At 42.0% G+C, this 19,096-nt stretch overlaps 1 protein-coding gene and 1 long non-coding RNA gene across 6 annotated transcripts in view; one reads left to right on the forward strand and one right to left on the reverse strand.

The window, feature by feature from the left end:
• The window catches only part of RGS17 (regulator of G protein signaling 17), a 68,555-nt gene extending 67,934 nt beyond the window's left edge, over window positions 1-621 (reverse strand). For 3 of the 5 annotated variants that reach the window (XM_034428604.3, XM_034428605.3, XM_034428602.3), the window contains exon 1: window positions 320-621. The gene's annotated coding sequence lies outside the window, so the exon portion shown is untranslated. Of the gene's footprint in view, window positions 1-315 lie in introns of all 5 variants that reach the window. The other 2 variants (XM_087882852.1, XM_034428603.3) reach the window with 1 other exon arrangement.
• LOC117672121 (uncharacterized) lies at window positions 603-16,013 on the forward strand. The gene is made up of 3 exons (XR_004593126.3): window positions 603-916; window positions 6,477-6,650; window positions 10,694-16,013. It is a non-coding gene; the product is annotated as an uncharacterized LOC117672121 (long non-coding RNA).
• Window positions 16,014-19,096: the final 3,083 nt, after the last annotated feature.

The following is a 19,096-nucleotide window of genomic DNA, read 5'->3' on the forward strand; positions in this document are numbered from 1 at the left end:
ACGCACCCACTGAGGGCACCCAAGAAACCCAGGCGTGCACCTCTGGCCGCCCTCAGCCCCACCAGTTTCTGGCTTTCGCACTCCACGCAGATAGGCAGATAGGCAGGCAGGCAGCCCCTCCCTCCCTGCCCCTCGCCTCCCTCGCGGTTCGCCTGGTCGAGATCGAGGTCTATCTCCAAGCACCGGTCTATAAAGCAGACATTTTGGTGCCAGCGATTTGTCCAAGGCGGAGGGTTGAAAGGAGAGAGAGAAAGAGAGAGAGAGAGAGAGAGAGAGAAGGAGGAAAGAAAAAAAAAAAAGAGCGGTCCATCTTACCCACCCCCGCCTGGTGGTGTGTGCTTGGCACTGAACGATCCCGGGGAAAAGGCTGGTGCAGCTGGTCCCTAGCGGAGCTGGTTTGCTGCCATCCGCCCAACTTCAGCACCCAGCCGGCAGGGAAAGACAGAGAGAGCGAGAGAAAAAGAGAGAGAGAGAGAGAGAGAGAGGGAGGGAGGGAGGGAAGGAAGGAGGGAGGGAGGAAGGAAAGGAGGGAGAGGGGAAAGCGAGGAAGAGAGGGTGGGGAGCAGAGCAGAGCAGAGGCTCCGGGCGCGCATGCGCTCTTTAATAGCGTTGGCCTCGGCGGAGGAGCTGGAGTTTCCCTGCTTCGCTCAAGCGTGACTCATTCCGCGTCCCCCCCCCCCCGCTTTCCCTCGGCTTCTTCCTTGCCCCCGGAGATTCCACGGAGGAAGTGGGGGGCGAAGGCAAGCGGGAGCGATCTAGGCAAAATTCGGCGAAGGAGGGCAGCCGGCCCTCAGGATCCGCGGGGAGGAGACGTGGGGGGAAGGAGCTGGCAGATCTCCGGCTCTCTCTAGCAAGCCTCTGCGTGGCGGGGCGCCTGGCCACGTGTTTTTAGTGGGATGCGGGCTCTCGCGTACAGGTGAGCGGCGGGTGACAAGCGGCAGGCAGATGCTGCGGAAGGGAACCCAACGCTGCCATAGAGGCCAACAGGGTTTCCACGGGACTTTAGGTTGGACAGCGGAGAGGCAGGGAATCTGAGCGTGATGCCGCCCACACTAACAGAGGGCCTTTAAAAAAAAATGTTTAAAACTAATGGAGCGCGATCTAATCAATGCTTGCAACAGACTTGAGTTTGTTTTTGTTTTTTTGTTTTTTTGCTTTAATTTATATGCCGCCCTTCTCCGGAGACTCAGGGCGGCTTACAGTGCGTTAAGCAATAGCCTTCATTCTTTTGTATATTTATACAAAGTCAGCTTATTGCCCCCCCCAATCTGGGTCCTCATTTCACCTACCTTAGAAAGGATGGAAGGCTGAGTCAACCTTGAGCGTGGGGAGATTCGAACTTGCAGTAATTGCAAGCAGCAGTTGTTAATAACAGTGCTTAGTCCACTGTACTACAGGTTTTTAGAATGGGATGTGTCCACCCAGGGAGATTTGGAGAGAAACTAGCACAGCCCCGTAGAACAGAGCCACCACAAGCTTGTTTTGACTCCAGAGAAAGCTGAATGCCCTTTTATCCCGGGAAAGAGAAGGGATGGGGAAGGTGGAAGTTGAGATAGGTGGCTTGCTCAGGGGTGTTTTCTCTGTGCTGAGAAGCTAAGCAGGATCAGGCCCGGTTAGTGCTCTGCAGGGATATAATCCAGTCTTCCAACCCTCTGGGAGGAGGTTTCGGAAGTATTTCTAGCAGGATTCTGTAACAGCTTTGTTCCCTATGCCATCCGTCTGATAAACTTGCAAGATTTGTTTCTCTCGCCATGTACATGTGTACATCTGAACTAGACTGTGTTGTTTCTCCGTGTCATATAACATATGTGCATATAATATATGCATAATTTTGTGTTTATTTATTTTGTCATGTTTATGTAGTGTATATTAGAGGTGGATGCCCTTTGAGGAGCTGTATGCAACGAAATTTCATTTTAATGTATGCCGATTAGTGTACATTCAAAGCGACCATAAAGTTATTTTAAGTCTAAGTTCAGGCTAAACTGGAAAGTTGAACAAGCATCCTGAAAGGAACAGTATATGACTGCTAGGTTGTGGGGTCCATGAAGTCCTTGGTTCTGTGTTCAACATTGCCTTTACTGAATCAGACCACTGGCCTAGGCCAGTGATGGCTAACCTTTTTGCCATCGCGTGCCAGGAGCGTGGGAAGAAGGGGGAGTCGCGTGCATACACGCCTACACCTATAATTCTATGCACCCCACGCTGCCCATTTGTCCCCCTCTCCCCCACTCCAGGCACGCGGTGGGCCCGGTAGGCCCGTTTTTCTTTCTCCCCAGGCTTCAGAGCCTTTCTAGGAGCTTGGGGAGGGCAAAAACAGCCTTCCCCACTCCCCCAGAGGCCCTCCAGAGTCTGGAAATGGCCCATTTGCCAACTTCCGGTGGGAGCAGAAGGCCCGTTTTTTGCTCTCCCCAGCCTCCAGAGTCTTTCTAAGAGCCTGGGGAGGGTGAAAATGGCCTTCCCCACCCCCCACAGGCCTCCATAGGCTGGAAATGGCCTGTTTGCCAACTTCCGGTGGGCACAAAAGTCCGGAAAATCAAGTGGCTGGTGCGTGCATGTGCACCGGAGCTGAGCTCGCATGCCCACCTATATGATTATGTGTGCCACCTGTGGCACGCATGCCATAGGTTCGCCATCATGGGTCTAGGGTTATTAGTATCAATTTCCTCTTATTATCAAGATTGATAATAAGATTGATTGATATCCAGATTGTAGTCCACATCCCACAAAAAAAGAAGGAAGAGACTTTCCTTCATTGTCAGATTGTTGTTCTGTTCAGGGAGAAAGGGTTATTTTTCGGTAGAGAAGAGACTTGGAACAATCTGACCAGGAAGGAAAAAAAATCCTGGGGACAAATCAGAGATGTTCTCCCTGGTACAGCTCTCCAGAATAGTAAGTAAGATATTTTTCAACCTGTGTAAGCAAGTTCTTACTGCTTTCCTCTTTCCTGGTTGATCCTCAAAGAGTGTGCAACTTTTAAGAATGTATACCGAGATGGGCAACTACCATATTTTTTGGAGTATAAGACACACCTTTTTCCCCCTAAAAGGGGGCGAAAATTTAGGTATGTCTTATGCACCAAATGTAGCCCCGCCCATCCACTGGCCCCTGCTTTGGCCTCTGCTTCCCAGCAGTTTACCTCCGTGCAGCAAGAAGAAAGAGCTCGTTTCAGCTTCAGCACAGCCTAATTAGCACAAGTTGATTGGATCGGCCTCCTGACTCAGCTGTTTTGCTCTCAGCTGTTTTGCGCGGCGCGCCTCTGCTGCTTGCTGCAGGGAGGTAAATTGTGGGGAGCAGATTTTTTTTTCTTGTGCTAATCAAGCTATGCTGAAAACGAAAATGAAAGTAAAGCAGGTTGTTTGCTATTTGCTGCAACGAGGCAAAATTGCTGGGAGGCAGAGGCAGATTTCTTTTTCTTGTTTTCCTCACCAAAAAAGGTAGGTGCGTCTTATAGTCTGGAGCATGTTATGCTCTGAAAAATACGGTAATTAATTAAATAAAATGCAGATCACGTATTGAACATATGGATATCGGTAGATGAAGGCAGCTTCTTGGAAGCCAGAAATATAATGTGGTTAATCACATTTCCCCCACACATTGTATCCTTTGTATTTTTGTTTGATGTGACAGCTAATTCTGCTCCTTTCTTTTTATAATGTTATGAATGCAACATTAAGCTTATTTCACAAAAGGATTGGTGAATATGTCAAGTTCAATGTTGTGAGTGACTTAGGTTTGGGAAATGTACATAAAATAAATTTTAATTAAAAACATTAAAAAAAGTGCTTGTCGTGTGTAAATTTTAAATGCAAAATCAATACAACTTTGATTTAAAAACTTCTTAATCAAGGATTAAATGGGATTCTAAGACTCACATTCTAAGACTTTTTTTTAAGATAAAAAATGAGTCTTGATCTGACATGCTTTATTCAGAACTGAACCATAAGAACTGTAGTATACATAAAGTTGAGAACGTTTTACCTGACAACCTGCTTGATCATTTTTAAATCTTATAAATTAAATCTTATATGGTAAATAACCATATATACATCATCACATAAAATACCAATCAATCAAACAATCAGAATTGAGCTGGAAGGAACCTTGTAGCAGTGGTGAAATCTAAAATTCGTTACCACCAGTTCTGTGGGCGTGGCTTGGTGGAAGGGGGGTAATGTGACAGTGGGCGTGGCTAATTTTTTTTTTTTTTACTTTTAAAAGCATTTTTTCTATAACCTCTTCGGCAAAGAGGTTGTAAAAAAATGCTTTCAAAAGGTTCTGACCATCCCAGCTGAGTTGCCTGATCGGCAGAGGCTTTTTAAAAAAGCCTCTGCCCATCAGGCAACTCAGCTGGGATTGTCAGAGGCATTTAAAAGAAAAAAAGGGTTTTTTTCTTTTAAATTACTCTGACGATCCAAGCTGAGTTTTATAACTCAGGGCCGCAACCAGGAAGAGGAGCTGCCCAGGGGTCATGCATGTGCTGGTAAGCAAGTCTTCCAGTTACTGCCACGCATGCACATGTGCTGGTTAGCTAGCCGGCACGCATGCTTACCCCAGAAAACGGAAGACCAGCTCTTCTGGTTTCCAGCACTGCCACACGCACAAAGTCCAGCTGATTATTGCGTGCGCATGTGCAACCAGAAACTCGGAAGAGGAAGGAGCAACACCGTGCGTGCCAGGTGACATGGATCCGTGTGCCACTTTGGGCACACGTGCAATAGGTTCGCCATCACGGCCCTATACCATTTCAGACCGGTAGCTGTCCAGTCTTTTCTTAAAATCCTCCAGTGATGAAGCACCTACAACTTCTGAAGGCAATAATCATGTAATTTTAATACCGATAGTAGTGTGGCCTTACATTCTAAAAGAATTAACTTGCACATTAAGATTAAGAATACTTCTCCAAGATCTAACTTAATTTTTCATTTCCAAGGTAATTAATTTATTGTCCATTTGACCCAAATTATCAGGAGCACAGGAAACCAAATGAAATTACAAATCAATTACTGTTCTGATATGTGAATTGACTTTAAAATTAGAAAATACCTGAGTGTGAAGATGAATTTAACACACCCTCTGATGCTTTATTTGCAAGCACAAAGGGATACAGTCAAGCAACTAGTTATATGTGCCTGTAACTCTAACCATAACATTTTCACAATCACATTTAAAATGATTGTGTGCAGGCTAAGGAAAATGACTAAGGCAGGCTTTAGAATGTCTTCAAGAATTCAGTAGTTTTTGTTTTGAAGCTCTGCCTTGTGTTTGCGCTTTTACTCTTTCCTAGACAAGATTGACACATGGTTTGATTACCGCTGGTTTATTGTTAAGCCAAGAGCCATGGTTTATAAACCATAGTGCTTCTATAGGGTTCACTAGCCCCAAACTAAAATGGTTTAACATAATATTTTAACTCCATCCTAGACTGCTGCAGTCTCATTCATCAAGAAGGAACACATTCCACTCTCACCCCACCTCCCTACTGGATCCATTCTGCCTAGTGTTTGGGGCAGATCTCTTAATCTAACTTGTATAAAGAGAAAAGAAGCAAACATTAATTCCTCTTGCCTTAGGCCCATGATGGTGAACCTCTGGCACGTGTGCCACAGGTGGCACGCAGCGCCCTCTCTGTGGGCACGCAAGCCGTCGCCCCAGTTCAGCTCTGCCGCGCATGAATGTGCGCCTCCCACTGGACAACTGGTCGTTGGGTCTCTGCCATGCATACATGGGGGGCGCGTGTGGGAAGGTGTGCATGCATGGGGGGCATATGGGGGCACATGCAGGGGGGGCAAGTGCATGCACGGGCAAGGCGCGTGCACGGGGCCCATGCGCACATTGTATTTTGGGGTTTGGGTGCACGTGTTCACATTCGCGTACACACTTGCACGTTTTGGGTACTCGATCCGAAAAAGATTAGCCATCACTGCCCTAGGCAAAGTCCTGAGGCTGCTATGGCCATAGCATGGACAACTGATGTCCATTATACAGCCATGACATAAGGACAGGTTGAAAGCCTAGACTGAAGTTTTCTATGAATGAAGATTGCTAATTGCCTGTGAGGTGGGGTAATTGGATAAAAGGGGGGATGATAGTGTGGTTTATCGGGAAAATGCTAGGCTAGGTAGTGTTGCTGTATTATATAAAGGAACATCATTCAGGTTTTTTCCCTCAAAGACAATATCTCTTGTAATATTAGCCTGCACTATTGTTATGACTGGTTCAAATGTAGTCCCTTCCACTAAGAAGAAGTGGATTCTTATGGAAATGAAGAGCTCTCTTTTTGAGGGAAATGGGCGGTCTTGAAACACGATAAGTAAGTAAACAAGAAGATAAATAAATATCCCACAGAATCATGATCAACTCCAAGATTTCTGGTCATCTGCATATATCAGTCATGTGCTTATCTGCTGTTGTATTTGTGGTACAAAGATTTAAATCCAGCAAGAAGGAATAACGAATGTTTACTGTTGTTTCAGAACCAAACAGTGAGTCTACTGAGTGGGAAAATGAGCATTCAATCTTCCAGGCGTACCCACTTATTTTCTGAGTTATAAATAACAACATCATTTGGAAAGATATTGGATCTTAGCAATCAAAGATGGCTGTAAACAAATCGTTGCTTCTCAGAGTGAAAGGACAAAACAGTGAAGGTAATTGGATTCTACTGTCCTGTTTTCTGAAGTTGCTTCTCCAGCTTTCCTTTTTCCCTCTAGTATTTAACTCTCCATCAGCTTCATCATACTTACAGAATTTCAAATGGAGCAAAGATCAATAGACTAATGTGCCTTAAAATGCATCTGAGATTCAAGATTTTTTTAAAATGTGAAAAACACTTTGTTACAATGTTTTTCATGTAGAATAATTTTATATTACTAATTCTGAGTCCTGTAGTATAACTATTAATGTCAACATGAAAAGAAATTTAGTTCCTCTTGAGTTCAAACCTTAGTTCAGCCATTCAAGTGTTGTTGTGCAGAGTAAAGATATTACTATGAGATCTGCATAGGAAGGATGGAATAAAAAGTAATGTTAATAATCTGAAATGGAAATTTCCTCCTAGACACATGTTGGTGAGTTGTTTTTATAATAATATTATTAAAAGTAATACAAACAAAAAATCAAAGATGCAGAAAAGATAAAAAGGAAAACAATAGAAAAAATAGAAAAGAAAGAAAAACTAAAAATATAGTAAAGAAAAAAAGAAATATATAAAGAAATGACTTCCGCCTTGTTCATCATAACAAACAAACAATTTTAGTAAGTTATATCTTGTCTTAAAATTCAACAAATGGTCTCTTTTTCCCCATGTCCCAACTCTTATTTATAAACAAATCCTTAAAGCCTCATCATTAGTCCTGATGTCAGCAAAAGTCCATTGATTACTAGCGATAACAACAGATCTGTTTTACCCTTGATCAAATAAGCCAACTTTGTATTCTTTCATTTTACTTCTTCTAATCTTGATTTTATCTCAAATTATCTCAAATAATTTTCTAGAATTGGATTTCTTAGGGGTAAAGGTTCATTCTCCAAGCTTGTGGGTTGGCTTCCAAATGTTTCATTACCAGGCTAGGTAACATCTTCAGTGGAATTTAGGGAAAATTCTTCAAAGCTTTAAATAAGTAAGCTTTGGTAAATCCAATATAGGAAAGTTATCCAGGTTATATTCTTCTTTTGTTATTTATATATCCATTTTAATTATTAAAATATCAGTCAATTTCCTTTGTTTGTCCAGTATAACATCTTTTTCCAGGTCATTCTTCTAGCCTGATACTTTTAAATCCACTTTCAAATCAGTCTAAATCTTGTCAGGTAAAACTTGTTCCTTTTCCTTAATATCTTTTAAATACAGGGTGATCTATAGAGGCAGACACTCTTAAAATTAACTTCTGGGCCCATTGTTTAAACATATTCTTCAACATGCTTGAAATATTTTTCTTCATTCTGAGTCTTCGGAGAGGGTCGGCATATAAATTTAATTAATTAAATTTAATTAATTAAATTCTGTATTTGTAAGTTAAGATTGAATGTTTTTCTTCTTTAATTGTAACCCTGAACCCTTCTAGTTTGTTTGTTTGTTTTTTTAATTTGATTTATATGCCGCCCTTCTCCGAAGACTCAGGGCGGCTTACAGTGTGCTCAGCAATAGTTCCCTCTAGTGTTCAATTTTTAAATTCTTATTAAGAATTCAAAACAAAAGCATTTTCCCATGGGGAGGATTCTTTATAGTTAATTCCAAAATCCTATTTCAAATTTATATGGACCCAGAGTCCACTGCTAAACTTTCTGGACCAATCACAAGAGTTTAGAAAAGGAAGTATATGAACCCAGTGGCCTTTCAAAGGTGCCAACTATGGTTTGAGCAAGATTGATGTCTCCCCATTACTCTAAATCCATTGGAAACTGCTGCATTGCTTCTAGTAGAGCTTTATTCAGCTTTCCATTTCTTCCCTGAAGGTCAGTCTTTTTTTTTTTTCCAAAGGCCCTTGCTGCAGAAAACTAATTGCATACAAGAGCATCATTCATCACTGTTCGCATATCTTTTAAATATATTTGGAAAGATACCTGTAATATACACCACCGGCATCAAGTAGTGGTTGTAGCTTTGGACCTTGACATAAGAAATCTAAGTTCACCTTCATCACTGGATGACTTTGCTCAAGACACTTTCTTTCCATCTAAACTCCCTCAGAGAACAATATGGATAAAATTTAGCAGAGATCACGTATGCCACCCTAGAGCTCCAAAGGAAAGGACACGATGTAAATATAAGAACTATTTTTGTTGAATTTGAAAGGCTTAGATGGCAATAAATGAAACACCTTTCTTTAAATTAGTATTTCTTAAACTTGGCTTCTCTGAGATGTGTGGTGTTCAACTCTTTGGGAATGAGTGCATACATCTTAAAGTGACCATGATTGAGAAACGCCAATTTGTCACCTATGTGTGGGTTCAATATCTATATGTAACACACATGTTACATATGCACATGTTGCAACCCTACTTTTATTGATGGGTTGGTTGGCCAGCAGCCAACATTTGAACTGCAATACACATTTAAGAAGGAAATTTGTCCTTTGTCCCTTAGGCAGGAGAGATGGTGCTGGCATGTAGGCCTAGTTAGATATCATCCTAACTCCCTCTCCTGGATTTAAAAAAAGTATTCTTTTAAGAACCTGAAGAGAAATAGAGCAACACATTGCTGTGCCTGAAATGGGAAAGTGAGTGGGGTCTACCATGCCCTCATAGCTCTGACTAATGGCTGGAGTTTCCTCAAGAAGCGTAAGAAGATCCAGAAGAACAAGAATGGTCAGATATGGGAAATTCCATTCTATACCCTACAATGAGCATCTCTGCATTTGCGGAGCGGCAGAGGTAGAAGACCTGGCTCACATCCTATTTGATTGTTGCTTGTATAAGGGGGTGAGAGACAGGTAACTTGGTGCATAATACCAAACGAATGACCCGTTGGGATCCTCATATCAAAACAACTTACTTTATGTGTGGCCAGAACCTGAAAATAACATTTAACACAGCACAGTACTTAAACAAAATGGTTCAGTTGAGATCTGCATACGTGGAACTGATTGGGGTAGATCAGTGTTTCCTAAAGTGTGGTACGCGTACCCCCAGGGGTACGGGAAGAGTTTGGTGGGGGTACGCGTTGCACCGGAGTTTGGTGGGGATCACGTGGGAATATCCACTGCACCATGCTTAGCTGCGCCCACAGAACAAGGAAAGAAATAGGCGCGTGTCGCAGTTTTTACACGGGAACTGGGGCCATCGTACATCGTATCGCAACTCATTATGGCGGGAACTTCTGTGTATCCTTCGCACAGCTCGGGTTCGGCCATTTTTAAACTGTGGGAACATTAACAGTTGATGTTGAGCCGCGGAGCTGTTTAAACGCAGGAGAATTGCAGTGTTATCTAAGTGTTTCCCAAAGTGTGGTACGCGTACCCCCAGGGGTACCATATGTTTTTTATGAGGGGTACTCAGCGTTACGAAAATTATAGAAGGGGTACACATATGTCAAAAGTTTGGGAAACACTGGGGTAGATTGTAAGGGTGATACCAAAATATAATTTTACGTCATTTTATTCTATTTTATATATTTATGTATTAAATTATATTGTATCTTATCCTATAACTATTGTATTTTACTCTACTCTTATTTTAAATTATTTGTATAGGATTTTAGTTTGAACTTTGTGCTTTGATATGGCCCATAGGCTAATCAATAAAGCCTACATCTATCTATCAGAAGAACAAGAAGAAACCATTTGCTATGAAAGGGTCCTGTTTAGGAAGTAATTATGTCTAGCCAGGACATTTTAATCTTTCTTTGTGTACAGGTGCTAGTTATATCTTACTGTACCTTGGTTTTGTTTTGTTTTTTCTCTGCACAGGTAAGAATATTCTGAGTAATGTTTGGACATGGCAAATATATTTTATTGTGTTTTTTATTAAATTCTTGTGCTCTGGAATTTAATTTGGAAGCAGAGATCCTGCCTAGCTCATTAATTATAGAGGGCCAGCATTATATTATGGTCTGCCAAAACTTGTGCATTTACCTTTGCATATCAAATTTCATATATCTTATAGTTTAAGGTTGTTTTTTTTTTCAAAGTTTAATTTTGTTTTTCTCCATTCATTTAACTCCTTTTATATAACTTCTTTCATTTGTCCAAAGGACAGGACAAGGTACGGGAGCCCTATCTCTGTTAAATGAAGGACCATCTGAAAAATAGTTGGTGGCAGCAGTAATTACCAACAATGAAACCAAATTGGGAAGCAGATCAGGATGCATAGATCAAGGCAAACTCGGTGAGAGGAGGTTTGTAGTCTCCAGCCTGTTACTCTGTAGGCTCATCCTTTCACTGCAAAGTGAACTTTAGGATACCCCACTGTAACTCTGGTCCTTCATATGGTCAAAACAAAATGAAGCTGCATCTGGGTAAGGAAGCATCCTTGTCTAAACAGTTCAGTAGCCCTCATCCGGGCCTTCCCCAGCCTCCAGGACTGGCCCTTGTTCTTCCTCAGCCTCATCGCTGTCCGACTCCGCTGCCAGCTCCGCAGGCTGCTGGCGGACCACAACAGACAGCCCTGCTCTACACTGATGTGGAAGCCCTTGGCTGGCTGATTTGGTTAGTTAGCAGAATAAGGAAGAAGTTTGTTTCTTGTAAGCACATGACTCTCTTGAAATATCTCGGAAGGTTGCCAAGTTTTGCTTGGTGGTAACTATCATAAGGAAGATCTGGATCTAGTGCCAGAATTAGTATTTTTTTTATCAGTGCTGTAACATAAATTAACATAAATTACTCAGTTTTAATCGTATTCTTTGTTATATGTATTTGTATAACTTTGGCTTTCAACCATAAACAAAGTATATGGTAAGCCTTTGGAAAGAATATGGTAAGTGAACAAGATTATGAATTATCCAATTCACCTCTTTAATATTGAAATAGTCACGAAGATAGTCCATATCTTCTTTTCATGGTCCTTCCTGCCTACATGGACTATGCTAACTTTATATGGCTAATCTAGGTCAATAAAGCTTAAATGAATTGATCCTTTCAAACTAGATTTCTCAATTAAAGCAGGTGCTGCTTCAAAGCAACACATTAAATCAGGTGGCTCAGAAGTGCTTTGGGGATTCAGTGCCATTATGTTGCTTCTTGCTAGATTTTGCTAGACAAGATACTGTATTGCAGCTCTGATACCCAGATAGAGAAGGCTAGGAGCAAGCTGAGTGGTGTAATATGCATTCCATCATTCTCTTGAGTAGCTGGCCAATAAGGTTTATCACTTTGTTGAGTTCCTGCCTATCAGAATTTTCCCCCCTTGGTTTGTCTCTCTTCTCCCTTATCTTTTTTCATTCTACCTACTAGGATTTCCTTTCTCTGCATTTTATTCAGCCTGGAGTGGTGGGGAAGGGAACAGAGAAGAACTATAATCCTCTGTAGCTTTTACTTTCTTGGTTTGTCTTATGTGCGATTGTATCTTTTTACAAATCTACATCTTATTAAAATCCCATCTCACTCTGACCTAATCCCCAGGTTTTGCTTATGTCTGTCTAATCACAATTCTTTCAGTTCCTTCATCTTGGTCTTTCATCTTTCCTTTAGTTCTTCGCACTCCCAGCAAAAGTCCTTTTGTCTACTGTATACAGTAACTATCTCTATTGAATGATTGTATCTGAGAAGGGATTTAAGGTTTGACTACCATATGGATGGATGGATAGATAGATAGATAGATAGATAGATAGATAGATAGATAGATAGATAGATAGATGATAGATAGATGGATGGATGGACGGACTAACAGACAGACAGACAACTTTATTGTCTTTTTTACTGCGAGCATACTGGCCCACATTAAAAATAAAATTCTTAATGTTGCCTGCTCTCTAGAGAAAGTGTATAAATACCCAAACACATACATATACACATGCTATATACATACATAAATATATACCTGAACAATACATACATACATATACTACATGTGTATGTATGTTTGTGCACGCACACACAGAGATACTAAATCACTGTCCATTTTGAATATGTAGCGAAAAAGGAAACTTGAGAGTTCACAAGGTTGATGCTATATGGAACAAAACAAAACAAAACAATCTTTTCTGCAGTCCTTACCACCGTCTGCACCAATGGTGAAATGCTACCGGTTCACACCAGTTCTGGCGAACCGATAGTGATAAAAGCTACTGATTTGGGCGAACCGGTAGTAGAAAAAGCTACCGGTTCATCTGAACTGGTATTTCTGATGATCAGCTGTGCTGCACAATTTAAATTAGCTAAAAAAGGAGGAAATCCTGCTTTCTAGCGAATCTAAATTGCATAGCCCCTCCTCACTGTTCTACTTACCTTCCCAAGCCTCCTTTTTCCACATGAAGTGCATGTTCGGTATGTATTATGCATATGCGCACAGCGTGCGTTTGGCATGCACTGTTTGGCAACACAGTTTGTGTTGGCAGGGGGCAGAGGTCAACCTCGAGGTGCCTTGTATGTGGGGTGCCGCAAGGGTCAGTCCTCTCACCTCTTCTGTTCAACATTTAAGTGAAGCCGCTGAGCGAGATCATCCGTGGTTTCGGGGTGAGGTTCCACCAGTATGCTGACAATACTCAGCTGTACATCTCCACCCCGGACCACCCCAATGATGCCCTTGACGTGATGTCCCAGTGCCTGGAGGCCGTGTGGATCTGGATGGGGAGAAACAAGCTCAAACTCAACCCCTCCAAGACTGAGTGGCTGTGGCTCCCGGTGTCCCGGTATAGTCAGCTGCTTCCATTGCTGACTATTGGGGGCGAGACCTTGGCCCCCTCAGAGAGGGCTCGCAATTTGGGTGTTCTCCTGGATGCATGTCTGTCTTTGGAAGATCACATGACGGCCGTGGCCAGGGGAGCTTTCTATCGGGTTCACCTGATGCACCAGTTGCGTCCCTTTCTGGACCAGGATGCCTTGTGCATGGTCACTCATGCCCTCATCACGTCCCGTCTGGACTACTGCAACGCTCTTTACATGGGGCTCCCCTTGAAGAGCGCTCGGAGGCTCCAACTGGTCCAGAATGCGGCCACGTGGGTGGTTATGGGTGCGACTCGGCGCACCCACAAAACACCCTTCCTGCGCGAGCTGCACTGGCTCCCGGTGGTCTTCCAGGTGCGATTCAAGGTGTTGGTCACCACCTTTAAAGCGCTCCATGGCTTAGGACTGGGGTATATACGAGACCGCCTTCTGCCATCAACAACCTCCCACCGGCCAATACGCTCCCACAGAAAGGGGCTCCTCAGGGTGCTGTCGGCCAAACAATGCCAACTGGCGACACCCAGAGGGAGAGCCTTCTCTGTGGGGGCACCAGCTCTCTGGAATGAGCTGCCCCTAGAGCGTCGTCTTAGCCCCGACCTGCGTACTTTTCGCCACGCCCTTAAGAACTTTCTATTCCAGCAAGCCGAACTGGCCTAGTACGAATTTTAAAATGGGTGTATGTGTGTTTTAATTCACTGGCCAAATTTTATATTCGATTTTAATTGGTTTTAAATTTTATAAATCTATGTGTTTTAATATGGCTGTACACTGCCCTGAGTCCTTTGGGAGAAGGGCGGTATAGAAATCTAATAAACTTTAAACTTTAAACTTGAATGTACACAGCACACATTTGGCGCGTACCACACATGTGCGGGCAGCAACCCGGTGGCAAACCAGGGAGGATTTCACCACTACTCTTCACCACCTTCCTGGCTGAAGCAGTAATGCTTCCAAACCAGACAGTAATGCAATATGACAGGATAAATTAATGCCATGTATATAAGGAGCTTATATGGCAACAGTATGCCAAGACAATGGAAGGATAAGTTGATCAGGTCAGCTTAGAATATACAGAGTTGGCAGCACACAAGGATAGAAGGGTCCTAATAGCAAGTCCTCAGCAGATTCCTAGTAGCAATTTCTAGTAGTAGCCAAAGGCTGCAGAGTTCTTTAGTAATAGCAGCTGACAACCTCCTTTCCCAGAGTCCTCACTGAAGGTAGAAGGGGTTGTAATCCTTGGTGGGGGTTTAGTGTAGGCAACCAAGGATGGTTAATAATGCTGAGATATCTCATGCCACCTACTTATGAGAAGAAGCATAAAAGTCTCTGGGGAACTCCCTTAAAGTGCTGAATCTGCTGAAAGAACTGCCCAGAAACACCTATCATGTTGTAATGGTAGGAGGGAATGACACTGAAGGACAGGAGAAAGAGTCACCTGGGCAATGATCTGATAAACAAAACCTGAGCCTGAAAGAGGGATAGGAGCTGGGGTGAAATGCTACTGGTTTGCATCGGTTCATGCGAACTGGTGGCAGCAATGTGTGGTTCAGCGAACTGGTAGTGGCGGCAGCACAAAGCGCTGCCCACCCGCCCAGACATCGTTACTTCCTGGTTTTAACATGTGCAGAGGGTCCAAAATCACATGTGACACGCGCACATGAGTAGAGCGCACGCAGAGTGTGCATTTCTGAACCAGTAGGGAAGGTAAGTAGATTTCACCCTGGGTAGGAGTGGAGAAAATATCTCAGAAGGGACCCTCCTTCATTTTTGGGAGAATAAACGTAAGAGGTACTTTCAGACTTGCAAGAATTTGTTATTTAAATCTTATCACAAATCCTTTACTAATCACTGTTGACACATGTCCATCAGCCAGTATTGCAGGTGAAAAGTTATGCAGCAGAATGTGTGATTTGAATCCATCTCCCTAGGACCTGGTGGACCAGCTGGTGTTCTTGAAAGTAAATCTCAACTCCTGCCGAATCCCAGGATAAACCTGGAAACAGAATGAGTGCCATCCTTGCTTTGTTATATGCTGTTGCTATGTTTTTTCATGTTTATATGTTCTTATTTGGATTGTTTTGCATCTGCTCAGAGCAAGTAATCTCACTCCAGTCAGCAGGGTCCACAGCACTAACTGACTGAATGAATGATGCATGCAATCGTGTCTTCATACAGATTTCACTATTATTATTAGCATTCTGAGTTCTTGTACAAAGATGTAAGTCACAGCATTTACATGACATCATGAACAGAGTGTTCCCCTGCTCCCTCTTGCAAAGGGCAACATTTGGAACAGATGTCTTGTAATTTTAACCTTTTTTCTAGACCACACAATTTGGTTTAGATGTCTGTCAGACCTGGAAGCCATCTTTTACATTTGGGCCTTTAGGTCTGCCACATTTTCTACTGTGGAAAAATGAGAGGGGGGGATTGCATAGAGCATGGGTGATATATAGTCAAAATAACATTCTTTTCTCAGAGAGTCAAGGCCACCTTGCCCTGCAGCTGCAATGAGGTGGCTGGGAGGCATCTCCAGTTTTGGGTGGTGCCTGATTGGACCATTGATGGACATGTGGGTGCTGGGCAGGGACTTGAACTTTCTTTTGGGTGGGGAAAACCTGGAAACTTTCAGATTCGGGTTTTCCCAAATTTGCAATATGACATCTCTAATAAAATGGAACTTTGAGGAAATTCAAGCCTCGGAGTCTTCTTTCATTGGGGGCGTTACTTGGATCCTTGACAACATCATCAAACCATCTCCCAATCTTCAAAATTTATTAACTGGGAAAGTGGTCTTGCCCATGAAAGTTTATTGCTGGGCCTATCACGGGTGAGGAGATTAACTCTGGATTTGTGAATTAATTCCTTTGCTGGACAGTCCTGATTAGCATTTTGAAAAATAGATGTCTAGTTTGCTTAGTTGAGGGTATAGAACCCTCATACTCAATGGTGCTCCCTTATTGGGTTCTGAACATTTGGTGGAGTATGAGGGAAATTATGCTTGGAAACCTGAAGAAGTTTAAAGTTTGCATCAGGTTGTTTATGTTTGCCAGTCTTCCTTTATGTCCATTTCTCATGAAAAAGTCCATATTCAGTTAAGTGTCTCTTTTTTTGTGCTTGACACAAGGTTTGGTATTCTCTCTTGGCTCTCACCAAACTTAAAACCATGGACATAAATGAAACTGATGTTTGTGGACAACCCTGCTTGGGACTTTTCCTTTGTAATAGCTTTCCAGTTCAAATTCCAGATATTTTTTCTTGCTGTGACAGTCTATGAAACAGCTTGCTAGCTGCAGTTAACTAGCAGCTCATATCACTTCAATTCGAGAGTGGGAGAAGTTAATTTTTTTGTGCCATCCCTCTCAGCCCAAACCAAGTTCACTGGCAGCTGACAAAAAAAGCTTCTGCATTTCTCTTTCTGTTATTTGGCATATTTTTCAATCATAAGACACATCTGCAATGTTAGCTGTTTTCAGATAAATAGATTTATTCATCTCCAAACCATAAAAAGTTCCCTTACACAGACAGAATAGCCATAAAAAAGAGCAAACATGCAAATCAGTCTGTCTCAAATTTATAAAAGTTAATTATTTCATCCACATTTAAAGGAGGCTATTACCCAGCTGCATATTTACATTTCAGAAGATCCTCTGCTTTCTTCTCTTAGATTGGCTTCCAAATTTTACCCAACTCTATTAAGAAATAAAAACAAAAAGAAATGAATTGAAAGCACAGTTCTTTGTGGATTTCCCATGACAAAGGGAAGTTCAGAAGGGAATTGCCTTTTTTGTGGTAATAAATTTTAAAATGTTTTTGCATTATGATGTAAATTCAGATAATAATACCAAAATCAAAAGTTGTATGCCCTGTGTGTAGAAAAGTAAGTATCCAGCTTACTCAATATATTATCATACAAAAAATGACTCACTTAACAACCACATTATCAAGTTCCAGTCCCAATTGTGGTTGTGAATCAAGGATTGCCTTGCAGATTACTTGGACTCTTTCTTTTCCATTCCTCTCTCCTCACTTCTCTAGAGAGTATGAATACCTTAACCTTCTAGAAAGGGCCTGGAAACATGAACTTAAATGCATCTAAATTCAAGAATCCCACCTTTGCATCTCAAGGTATTTATTGCTCTTAATTGGCTATTCATGGCTTTTTGTATTTGTTATTCTTCAATGGCTATTGCTAGAAATAATTATTGTAAATTTGTTCCCCATACTTTGGAATGCCTCACAAATTTGGTGTGAATAAGCCATTCTCAATTTTACAGTCGTTTTTGCCAAAGTTGTTAAGGAAATCATCATGGTCATTAAGCAAGTCATGCAATAGTTAAGCCAGTCTGGTTTCCCTCATTGACTTTGCTTATGGGAAGCCCCCTGGCAAAGGGTGATCGTGTGATCTTGGGGTGCAGCAACTCTCGTAAATACATGCCGGTTTCCAAGAGCCTGAATTTTATTCACTTGGCCGTGGGGAAGCTTCAATGGTTGTAAGTGCAAAGACTGGTTGTAAGTCACTTTTGTCATAACTTTGAATAATTGCTAAACCAATGGACGTAGGTTGAGGACTACCTACATATTGTTTTGGGCCCTTGTGTGAAAAAAATACAGAATTATGGGAACTATCTCCTTCTCTCTCAAGGCTTGGAAAATTCCCCCCAATTTCACTATAAAGAACAGAGTAACCCTCATTTACCTCTAGTTGGTTCTACAGAGGTGGGATCTCCTAAAGAGAGACTAATCCTTATTTTGCTAAGAAATGATTCAGTTCAAATTTGTAAAGATAATTGAAGTTCTCTAAGAGTACTGGTGTAGGATCATACCATCTGTAGGGAAAAGCACAAAAAAAACCCTGCAAACATTTTCAAAGGATTATGCAAAAAGCAGGAAAACAGAAGAATGTGTAGTCATCTTTACACGTCTCCTACTTGTTTATTAAATCTCCCTTGGATTGTTGGAGAAAGAAATCCCAACCAATCTAAAAGAAAGCTACAATCTGTCAGGAGGTAGGGTGGCAGACAGTTAATTACACAAGTTTTGGTCTGAAAATCCCAAAGCAGTATTTCCAATAGAAAAAATCCATTTTAATTTTTGAAGCGTCAGTCTACAAATAATAAAACTATGTTTCCTGTCTCACACCAAAGCACAGATTCAACAGATTGTGATTCAGTTACCAGAATATATATTTTTATTGTCTTAGCCAGAATGTCATGGCAACTACAATAAAAAACAAAAATACAAGACCCCATCTAACTAAATAAAAAGAAGAGTGTAACATTATGCAAGACATTGACAAATAATGCAGCTATGAATTAAGGTAAAGGTAAAGGTTCCCCTTGCACATATGTGCTAGTCTTTCCTGACTCTAGGGGACAGTGCTCATCTCCGTTTCAAAGCCGAAGAGCCAGCGCAGTCCGAAGACATCTCCGTGGTCATGTGGTTGGCATGACTAAATGCCAAAGGCGCACGGAATGCTGTTACCTTCCCACCAAAGGTGGTCCCTATTTTTGCATTTTTTATGTGCTTTTGAACTGCTAGGTTGGCAGAAGTTGGGACAAGTAACGGGAGCTCACCCCATTACGCGGCACTAGGGATTCGAACTGCTGAACTGCCGACCTTTCGATCGACAAGCCACTGAGTCACCGCGTCCCTAACAGCTATGAATTAACAAACACCAAATTCAAATCGTCATAAGCAAGTATACTTTTTGTCCAGAATTTTGTTCGAGTTGGGCAACGTATCTAACAAAACTTACCATGCAATATCAGGAT

This window comes from Pantherophis guttatus, chromosome 1, assembly GCF_059756535.1.
Source record: "Pantherophis guttatus breed Tessera chromosome 1, ASM5975653v1, whole genome shotgun sequence".
Taxonomy (NCBI): domain Eukaryota; kingdom Metazoa; phylum Chordata; class Lepidosauria; order Squamata; family Colubridae; genus Pantherophis; species Pantherophis guttatus.